This window comes from Magnolia sinica, chromosome 4 (assembly GCF_029962835.1).
Source record: "Magnolia sinica isolate HGM2019 chromosome 4, MsV1, whole genome shotgun sequence".
In the NCBI taxonomy this organism is placed as follows: Eukaryota; Viridiplantae; Streptophyta; class Magnoliopsida; order Magnoliales; family Magnoliaceae; genus Magnolia; species Magnolia sinica.
In genome coordinates this window covers 64,297,382-64,307,380 of record NC_080576.1, presented here as the reverse complement: position 1 = coordinate 64,307,380, position 9,999 = coordinate 64,297,382, and the positions used below count along the sequence as shown (strand labels likewise).

The window sequence follows — 9,999 nt, the reverse complement described above, 5'->3', positions numbered from 1 at the left end:
TACATTCAAGAATAGCTATATGAGGGTTTATCTATAGGATTCTTACCTGAGGAGCTTCATGTATATCCTGTTGTAAATGGGAATATTGCCAATCCAGTACCCTTGAAATACTTTAAGCAGTTCCCTGATCATGTAGCTACAGGTTTTGCATATTTGGCTGCAACATTTCCAACCACAGTTATGATTGGCGCCGGGGAACCTGCAAACCACTTAACTTCTTGCAGTGGAGACTCAGTGTCAGCATCCCACAAAGAAGGGGCGTTTGCCCATTATGCTGTTCCAGCTTTGGTTAATTCAAAATCACAGCCAGAACCATTGATCACTCGCAGTTACAGTTCTGAACTACAAAATGGAAAAACTGAATCAACCAGCTGGGCTTCACCGGGTCTGCCTCTGGTAGTACACTTAAATCCCCGTTCTCCAAATTAATAATAATAAAAAATCTCATTATTTTGATTCAAGATATACCTTTGACTTTGTTTATATGTCATAGCAAGTGAACAATGTCCAAAACTCTTGTACATGATCTTGCTCTTATGGATGGATTCTTTTTAAAACAGTTGCAATCAAGTGAGGAGCCATGTTGGTTGTTTGAGGATGGGGATGGGAGAAGACATGGGCCACATTCTCTTGCAGAACTTCATTTTTGGCATCATAGTGGCTACCTTCCTGATTCATTGATGGTAAGCTTCAAGAAACACAGTTGCTAGTTAACTAAGCTATTGTGAACTTTTTTAGGGTCAATGTGTTGAACCACAAAAATCAAGAGTGGGTCACATTCTTTTTTTTTTTTGGGTGTCATGTGGGTGGATCAGTTAGCAATAAAAAGTGTGCATCAATTGAATTAATAAAGATATCAAAGATGAGATTAAAGCAGACCATGTTACTTATTCCACATGATTCTTTGAACTCACAATGATTATGGAATGGAAGAAATAACAAACTTGGGATATTGCATGTTCTTGGTGGTGCCTCCATCTGTAAAAAAAATTCATTGTGGTCTGTTCTGTGACGGGACATCCCTTTGTAGCCTTGCACCTGTCTTGCTCCCCGGTACATCATGTGTGTTTTGAACTTATTCTCATATTGCCTACATTAATGATGAGACTATTTTAATTTTCCCAAATCACATGAGTTTCATTAAGTCATGTCATTGTTATTTACAATCACCTTTCTTTTGTTTCCTAGGCACCCTTCTTGATTGATAAGCTAGGTTATGTAGGGTAGAGGTTTCGAATACCTACCAAAAGGTAGTGCTAATGTGTATTATGGTTGGATTATAGTATGTCCCATGTTTGAGGGGGATCGGAATTGTGCAGTGGAATAAGAATCTTGTGTTGCAGTTGTTTCTATCACCCACCTTTCAAAGAGCTGGAAAAAAATAATAATCTTTCAGGTCACTGCTTATTCTCTATGTTATAACTCTAGTGTGTTTTTCTCCTCTTTTTGAAAGTTAAAAGCATGAAACTGAGTAGGTAAAATCTCAAAGAGACCAAGGTAGAGTACCTGCATACATCTCATAGATGGTTCGATCTATCAGTTATGACTGTCCGTCATGACCATCACATGTTTCATTGGCTACCATTGAAGATTCAACAGTAATTGGATGATGCAATCCATCTGGTTCGTTTTTGTTAGGTTTGATAAAACTGATTCTTTAGAACTGCAAGTGAGTCATTATACTCCCCTACAAATTGAGGAATCAAATTGTTAATGGGATCTGTTTTCAATAAATGATACCAACCATCCATTTTGTGGGCAATTGATCTAATAGTTAGAATCATCTGATTGGTGCGAATTTTGTGTTCTTACAACACTTCTTGCATTAAGCCTATAACAATTTTAGTAGATTTTGTGGAGTAATTGTTGAAATTTAGCACTTTGGAATTTCTTGTGGAACCAATATGAGGAAAAAGTGGAATATTTCCAATGCAGCACTTGGTTTTCCACCAAGAAAAGCTGATATTAGAACTCCAAAAAAGAAAATCTTGATATAACTTCTGACATGTCATTGCCATTTATGTTCTGTACTCGTTGTGGGCTGATTGATGAACATGAAGCTAGGATCTTTTGAAATCTATGCCTACAACATCTCTAGTTGATAATTATCCAATCAGATGTAGAATCTGCTATTAAAACCAGTAGAGCAGAAGTATCTTTCAATTTAACTTCTTTGAGGGTACTTGCAACTCTGTTTTAGTGTAGCCCTGCTGGTCTACTGTTGGATACAAATTTATTCATGCATACATGAATGATGCATGGCTAGCTAACTTATTTGGTCGGGTAATAAGTAATAACATACATGTAGAGTGGTACAAAAGAGAGATGCAAATAAATTTCAATTTTATGCATTTGTAGACTGAATAATTCATAAATTGTGGTAGTGAGGATTAGGGAGTTAGGATCTATAACCTAAAACCTAAACATAAACCTATAACCTAAACCTAAACCTAAACCTACAACCTATAACATAACCTAAACCTAAACCTAAACCTAAACCTATTCTCAAAACCCTAAACCTATTCTCAAATCCCTAAACCTATAACCTTTAACCTATAACCTAAACCTATAACCTATAACCTAAACCCAAACCTAAACCTATAACCTAAACCTAAACCTATAACCTAAAACCTAAAACCTAACCTAAACCTAAAATCTAAATGTATTCTCAAATCCTTAAACCTAAACTTACACCTAATCCTAATCTCAACTCCTTAACTTAAACCTAAACTTGAACGCCTAAACCTAAACCCGAACCCGAACCCGATTTCCTAAACCTAAACCTTAACCTATAACCTAAACTTATAACCTTAACCTAAGCTTATAACCTTAACCTAAACCTATTCTCAAATTCCAAAACCTATACTTATAACCTAAACCTAAACCTTAACCTATAACCTAAACGCATACTTATAACCTTAACCTAAACTTATAACGTTAACCTAAACCTATTCTCAAATCCCAAAACCTATACTTATAACCTAAACCTAAACCTTAACCTATAACCTAAACAATTTCAAATGTAACTGAAGTATTAATAGAATGTTGTCTCTAGTTGCAGTACGAGATGTAGCAAGAATACACATTGATTGTGTATTTGAATTTTTTTAAATACACCACCCAGAAACAATTTGAGACGACGTTCAATGATACTTTGTTAAATATGAAATTTATGACCTTTAGTAACTTGGTTAATTAAAAAGAACTATGTAGTGGCTTGATCCCGATCTGACTTTTTGGGTACATAGGCAGCCGTTCGTAATGTACTAGAATATCGATGCAGCCACAAATCTTTTTTCTCCTTTAAATTGTAACAGATTGTATCAGTTGCATTTTTCTCTGTCATACAAGTTGTGGCTATCAAAGATATAATATCACCTCCTTATAGGGAAACATTTAATGATGTGTACATTGTTTATGAGCTCATGAACATTGATCTTCACCAAATTATTCGTTCCAATCAAGCATTATCAAAGGAGCATTATCAGGTGATATTTAAGATTTTCATTATAAATAGATTAAGATCCAATGATAATTATAAGTAGACTTGCAAAATTTATAAATAGAATTGAGCAAGGCTTAGATGACAATCATAAATCTCTATAATCATGACAAAAGTTTCTGATTTTCAGGTTTATGGTGGGGAAATATTGGATTCGATCCTATCTGTGGTGAAAATCTGAACACGCATATTTGTGCTTTTTAGATGCATCTTTATTAGCATTAAACAAAGGTGAGTTGACTTGCACCAAGTTGAGAAGCTTGTATATGAATTTTCTAGTTTCTGTAAATGAAAATAAGAGGATTAATCTTAATAGTATGGTCATCATGCACATAGACAGAAAATGCTTGCAATGAATGTTTATGAGTACTTGGTAATTTTGGAGTCCTTGGTTAGGGTTTGGGTTGAAAGTACGAGTGTTGGAGCCAACGCTCAGAGTCCGAACTCATTCTTTTGAAAAATAGAAAAATGGGAATATTAGTAAATATGGATTTTCTTGTTAAGAAGAAAATGGAAGATGGATTGAAAAAACATAAAAGAAATTTTTTTCTTCTTCTTCTTTTTTTTTCAAGAGAGAGAGAGAGACGGAGAGGTGAGAGTGGGGAAATCGAGGGAGAGAGTGGGGGAATGAAGTCATCACGTGAGATTTGAAAATAGCGAGTGTAGTTTGGTTTGAAAATGACGTTTCGCATGCATGGTGTGCGTGGCTATGAGAGGAGTCTACAGACGCAGATTTTTAGTTGCCCACCTTTGTTCATGAAAACTTTAAGTTAATGTTGGAAAAGTAATTACTTTATTACTATTATTCAGAATTGAATGCAGAGATGAAATGATCTGCACCTCTGCTATTAACTCCTAAGTAGAGGAACGCATTCTATTGTTTAAAATTCATGTCGCCTTGTTGTTGAAGATCTTGAACACTTGAGATCTTTTTGAATTGGTATCCACTTTGTATCTTTTGAATGAGTATCCATTAGATTATAGATATTTATGCTCCTTGCAACCCCAAATGATAGCCCTTTCTAGCTTGCTGTGTAAGTTGAGGCAATTGAATAGTTGATCAGGAATCCTTATATGCAATTTTCTTATTCCTCTTTTTTTTTGATGAATTTGTATTCAGTTTTTGATAAATTCATTTTTTCTTATTCCTTATATTGTTTCCTAGTTATATTTGTGTTGGTTTCAGAGTACAGGTATTTGCTTGAAATTATTGGTCGATTGTGGCTTGTAGACAAAGGGATGAGTAACCAACAATACGAATATGGGATGCCTTCCCCAGGTATCCAGATGCTTTTAGATATACTTATGTTGTTTTTGAATGTATTTACTTGAAATTGATGGAACAGACCCGGATGTGCGTCGGAGCTATCCAGATATTGAGCAGGGGTCCCTGGAAGGTGGGAACCGTTGTTATGACCATGATAAAGCTGGCCATTTCCTATGGACAGCATTAGAGTGGCCTGGCCATTTAGATAGGCCGTGTTTATGTATTTACTCGAAATTGATAGAGCAGACCCGGATGTGCATTTGAGCTATCCGGATGTTGAGTGGATGTCCCTGGAAGGTGGGAACCGCTATTATGACCATGATGAAGCTGTCCATTTTCTATGGACATCATTAGAAGGGCCTGGCCAATTGGAGCAGGCCATGTTTATATATGTATTTGCAGGGACCACACCCTTAACCTATAACCTAAACCTATTCTCAAATCCCAAAACTTACACTACAACCTAAACCTATAACATATAACCTAAACTCAATTCCCTAAACTTTAACATACAACCTAACCTAAACCTATACTTATAACCTAAACCTATTCTCAAATCCCAAAACCTATAACCTAAACCTATAACCTATAACCTAAACTCAATTCCCTACACCTTAACCTATAACCTAACCTAAACCTATACTTATAACCTAAACCTATTCTCAAATCCCAAAACCTATAACTATAACCTAAACCTTAACCAAAAACCTATAACCTAACCTAAACCTAAACCTATAACCTTAACCTAAACCTAAACCTATAACCTTAACCTTAACCTAAACCTATAACCTAAACCTAAACCTAAACCTAAACCTATTCTCAAATCCGTAAACCTATAACCTAAACCTAAACCTAAACCTATAAAGTAAAGCCTATAACCTAAACATATAACCTAAACTTATTCTCAAATCCCAAAACCTATAACCTAAACTCAATTCCTTAAACCTTAACATATAACCTAACCTAAACCTATACTTATAACCTAAACCTATTCTCCAATCCCAAAACCTATAACTATAACCTAAACCTTAACCAAAAACCTATAACCTTAACCTAAACATAAACCTATAACCTTAACCTAAACCTAAACTTATAACCTTAACCTAAACCTATAACCTAAACCTATTCTCAAATCCCTAAACCTATAACCTAAACCTAAACCTATAACCTATAACCTAAACCTATTCTCAAATCCCTAAACCTATAACCTAAACACAATTCCCTAAACTTTAACCTACAACCTAACCTAAACCTATACTTATAACCTAAACCTATTCTCAAATCCCAAAACCTATAACCTAAACCTTAACCTAAACCTATAACCTATAACCTATAACTTGAACCTATAACCTAAACTCAATTCCCTAAACCTTAACCTATAACCTAACCTAAACCTATACTTATAACCTAAACCTATTCTCAAATCCCAAAACCTATAACCTAAGCCTAACCTAAACCTAAAACCTAAACCTAAACCTAAAATCTAAATGTATTCTCAAATCCTTAAACTTAAACCTACACCTAATCCTTATCTTAACTCCTTAACCTAAACCTAAACTTGAAAACCCAAACCTAAACCCGATCCTGAACCCGAACCCGATTTCTTAAACCTAAACCTTAACCTATTCCCAATTCCTTAAATCTATAACCTTAACCTAAACCTAAACATAAACCTTAACCTTAACATATAACCTAACCTAAACCCGATCCCGAACCCGAACCTGATTTCCTAAACCTAAACCTCAAACTATTCTCAATTCCCTAAAGCTATAATATATAACTTAAACCTAAACCTATAACCTAAACCTATAACCTAAACCTAAAACCTAAACCTAAACCTAAAACCTAAATGTATTCTCAACTCCCTAAACCTAAACCTACACATAATCCTAATTCAACTCCCTAACTTAAACCTAAACCTAAACTTGAAAACCCAAACTAAACCCGATCCCGAACCCGAACCCGATTTCCTTAACCTATTCTCAATTCCCTAAACCTATAGCTTATAACCTAAACCTAAACCTAAACCTAAACCTAAACCTATAACCTATAACCTAAACCTAAACCTATAACCTAAATGTATTGTCAAATCCCTAAACCTAAACCTACACCTAATCCTAATCTCAACTCCCTAACCTAAACCTCTAAACTTGAAAACCCAAACCTAAACCTGATCCCGAACCCGATTTCCTAAACCTAAACCTTAACTTATTCTCAATTCCCTAAACCTATAGCTTATAACCTAAACCTAAACCTTAACCTAAACCTTGACATAAACCTAAACCTTAACCTAAACCAAAACCAAAACCTATGACCTAACCTATAACCTATAACCTAAACTTATAACCTATAACCTATAACCTAACCTTAACCTAAACCTAAAACCTAAACCTTAACTTATAGCCTAAAACCTAAACCTAACCTAAAACCTAAATGTATTCTCAAATCCCTAAACCTAAACCTACACCTAATCCTAATCTCAACTCCCTAACCTAAACCTAAACCTAAACTTGAAAACACAAACCTAAACCCAATCCCGAACATGAACACGATTTTCTAAACCTAAACCTTTACCTATTCTCAATTCCCTAAACCTATAGCTTATAACCTAAACCTAAACCTTAACCTAAACCTAAACCTACACCTATAACCTTAACCTAAACCAAAACCTATGACCTAACCTATAACCTATAACCTAAACTTATAACCTATAACCTAACCTTAACCTAAACCCAAAACCTAAACCTTAACCTATAACCTAAAACCTAAACCTAAACCTAAAACCTAAATGTATTCTCAAATCCCTAAACCAAAACCTACACCTAATCCTAATCCCAACTCCCTAACCTAAACCTAAACCTAAAACCTAAATGTATTCTCAAATCCATAAACCAAAACCTACACCTAATCCTAATCCCAACTCCCTAACCTAAACCTAAACCTAAACTTGAAAACCCAAACCTAAACCCGATCCCGAACCCGAACCCGATTTCCTAAACCTAAACCTTAACCTATTCTCAATTCCCTAAACCTATAGCTTATAACCTAAACCTAAACATTAACCTAAACCTAAACCTAAACCTATAACCTTAACCAAAACCAAAACCTATGACCTAAAACCTTAACCTATAACCTATAACCTAAACTTATAACCTATAACCTAACCTTAACCTAAACCTAAAACCTAAACCTTAACCTATAACCTATAACCTAAATGTATTCTCAAATCCCTAAACCTAAACCTACACCTAATCCTAATCTCAACTCCCTGACCTAAACCTAAACCTAAACTTGAAAACCCAAACCTAAACCCAATCCCGAACCCGAACCCGATTTCCTAAACCTAAACCTTAACCTAAACCTAAACCTAAACCTATAACCTTAACCTAAACCAAAACCTATGACCTAAACATTAGTGCCTTTGTTTATTTATGATGTTTTAAACTCATATGTATTTATGCGTGGATGAATGTAATGTGGATAAGATTGTTTGTGTTTGGATGGATGTAGTTTATGTTTGGATGAATGTAGTTTATGTTTTAATGGATTTACATAGTTTGGGTTTAGATGGATGTGAATGTGAATATGATGAAATATATTTTATAACAGGTGTATATTAGGAAGAATATGATGAACTATATTGTAACAGGTGTATATCGACTGTTTCATAATTGAAAATTTCTGACGGCTCTAGGCCGTCCATATTTTTCTAAATATTCAAATATGAGACAGTTCATGACTGTCCTTTTAAGGCTCATAAGAGACGGTTCATAGCAGTCCTTTTAAAGGACGGTTGAGGACCGTCATTTTATGGCTCATAAGAGACGGATCATAGTAGTCCTTTTGAAGGACAGTTCATGACCATCCTTTTAAGGGCCATAAGAGACGGTTTATAGCAGTCCTTTTAAAGGATGGTCGATGACTGTCCTTTTATGGCTCATAAGAGACAGATCATAGCAGTTCTTTTGAAGGACGGTCCATGACCGTCCTTTTTATGGATGATCCATGACCGTCCTTTTAAGGGCCATAAGAGACTGGTCATGATAGTCCTTTTTAAGGACGGTCCATGACCGTCTTTTAAATGTCAATAAGACTGACAGTTCATGACCGTCCTTTAAGTAATATGACGCCCCAAAATATGATGACGCATATGACGGTTCAAAACTGTCCTTTTTGGTCATTTGAGATGGTTTTCAACTGTCCTTTTTTCGCTGTTTTGGCGTAGTGATGGGACAATGGTGAACAAAAAGATTTCCTAATTTCACAATCTCAATTCAGGAAAAGAAGATATCTCAAGCTATTGTAGATCTATTATAATTTGAGTCCCAACAAACCATTAAAAACTAAAAATATGCCTTCATAATCAAACTAGAATCCAAGAGAGTTCAACAAAACATGAATCAAAACAAAGCAAGCATCCCAATCACGCTACAAGCTTCACCTCTTAGCCCTAGCTAAGAGGTTTAACCAACCATAGACATGATTGAACTAAAAACTCTTAAACAAAACAAAAAGACCAACTAAAGAGAAAGAAGAAGAACTCCCGGATGGTGGCTCCACCCTTTTACTCCACTCTTGAAACCCTAGAAGATGCTTAAGGATGCCCTAGGGACCCCTATTTATAGTTTTAGGCCTTAGACTTTTGCATAGAGTTGAAAATTTTTGAAAACTGCTTCAAATTTTCACAGTGTGCTGGCTGCGTAACCCAAGACTAGTCGAGGACATCCCTCGACTGGTCGAGGATGACAAGATTTTTAAGTATTTAGTCACTGGAGTTCGAGTTGAGACACCATCGACCGGTCGAGCCTCGACTACTCGAGCAGAGTCTAGGACTGGTCGAGCGTATGCAAGACTGGTCAAGCCGGAGCCAGGACTAGTCGAGGATCACCAAATTTCACTTTAAAATTCTGATTTTCTTCATTCTTGACTTGTTTTTGTAGATCTTCAGTATGTGCATTCTTCATTCTTCATTTCATTAGAGCCACTCTTGTCGTTGGTGATTCCTGAGCGTTAATTCCATACATTTAACATCCTTTTCAATCCAAGCTCTTAAAATCACCTTACAACACAAACATGATTAAAATAGAACTTTAAGCATTATCATGTTCATAAAACCAAGTAACAAATAGGGTTCAATATGCAATATTTGACCCTCAACAAGTATCCACCGTCGTGCCTCTTCAAAACATCACTGGATCAGAATTCCACCGGATACTCTAAAATCTAGAAA

The 9,999-nt window shown here is 35.5% G+C and overlaps 1 long non-coding RNA gene across 1 annotated transcript; it reads left to right on the top strand.

Annotated features, from left to right (window-relative positions):
* Positions 1–1,388, top strand: LOC131244521 (uncharacterized). The gene is made up of 2 exons (XR_009170352.1): positions 1–396; positions 561–1,388. It is a non-coding gene; the product is annotated as an uncharacterized LOC131244521 (long non-coding RNA).
* The last annotated feature ends 8,611 nt before the right edge of the window (positions 1,389–9,999 follow it).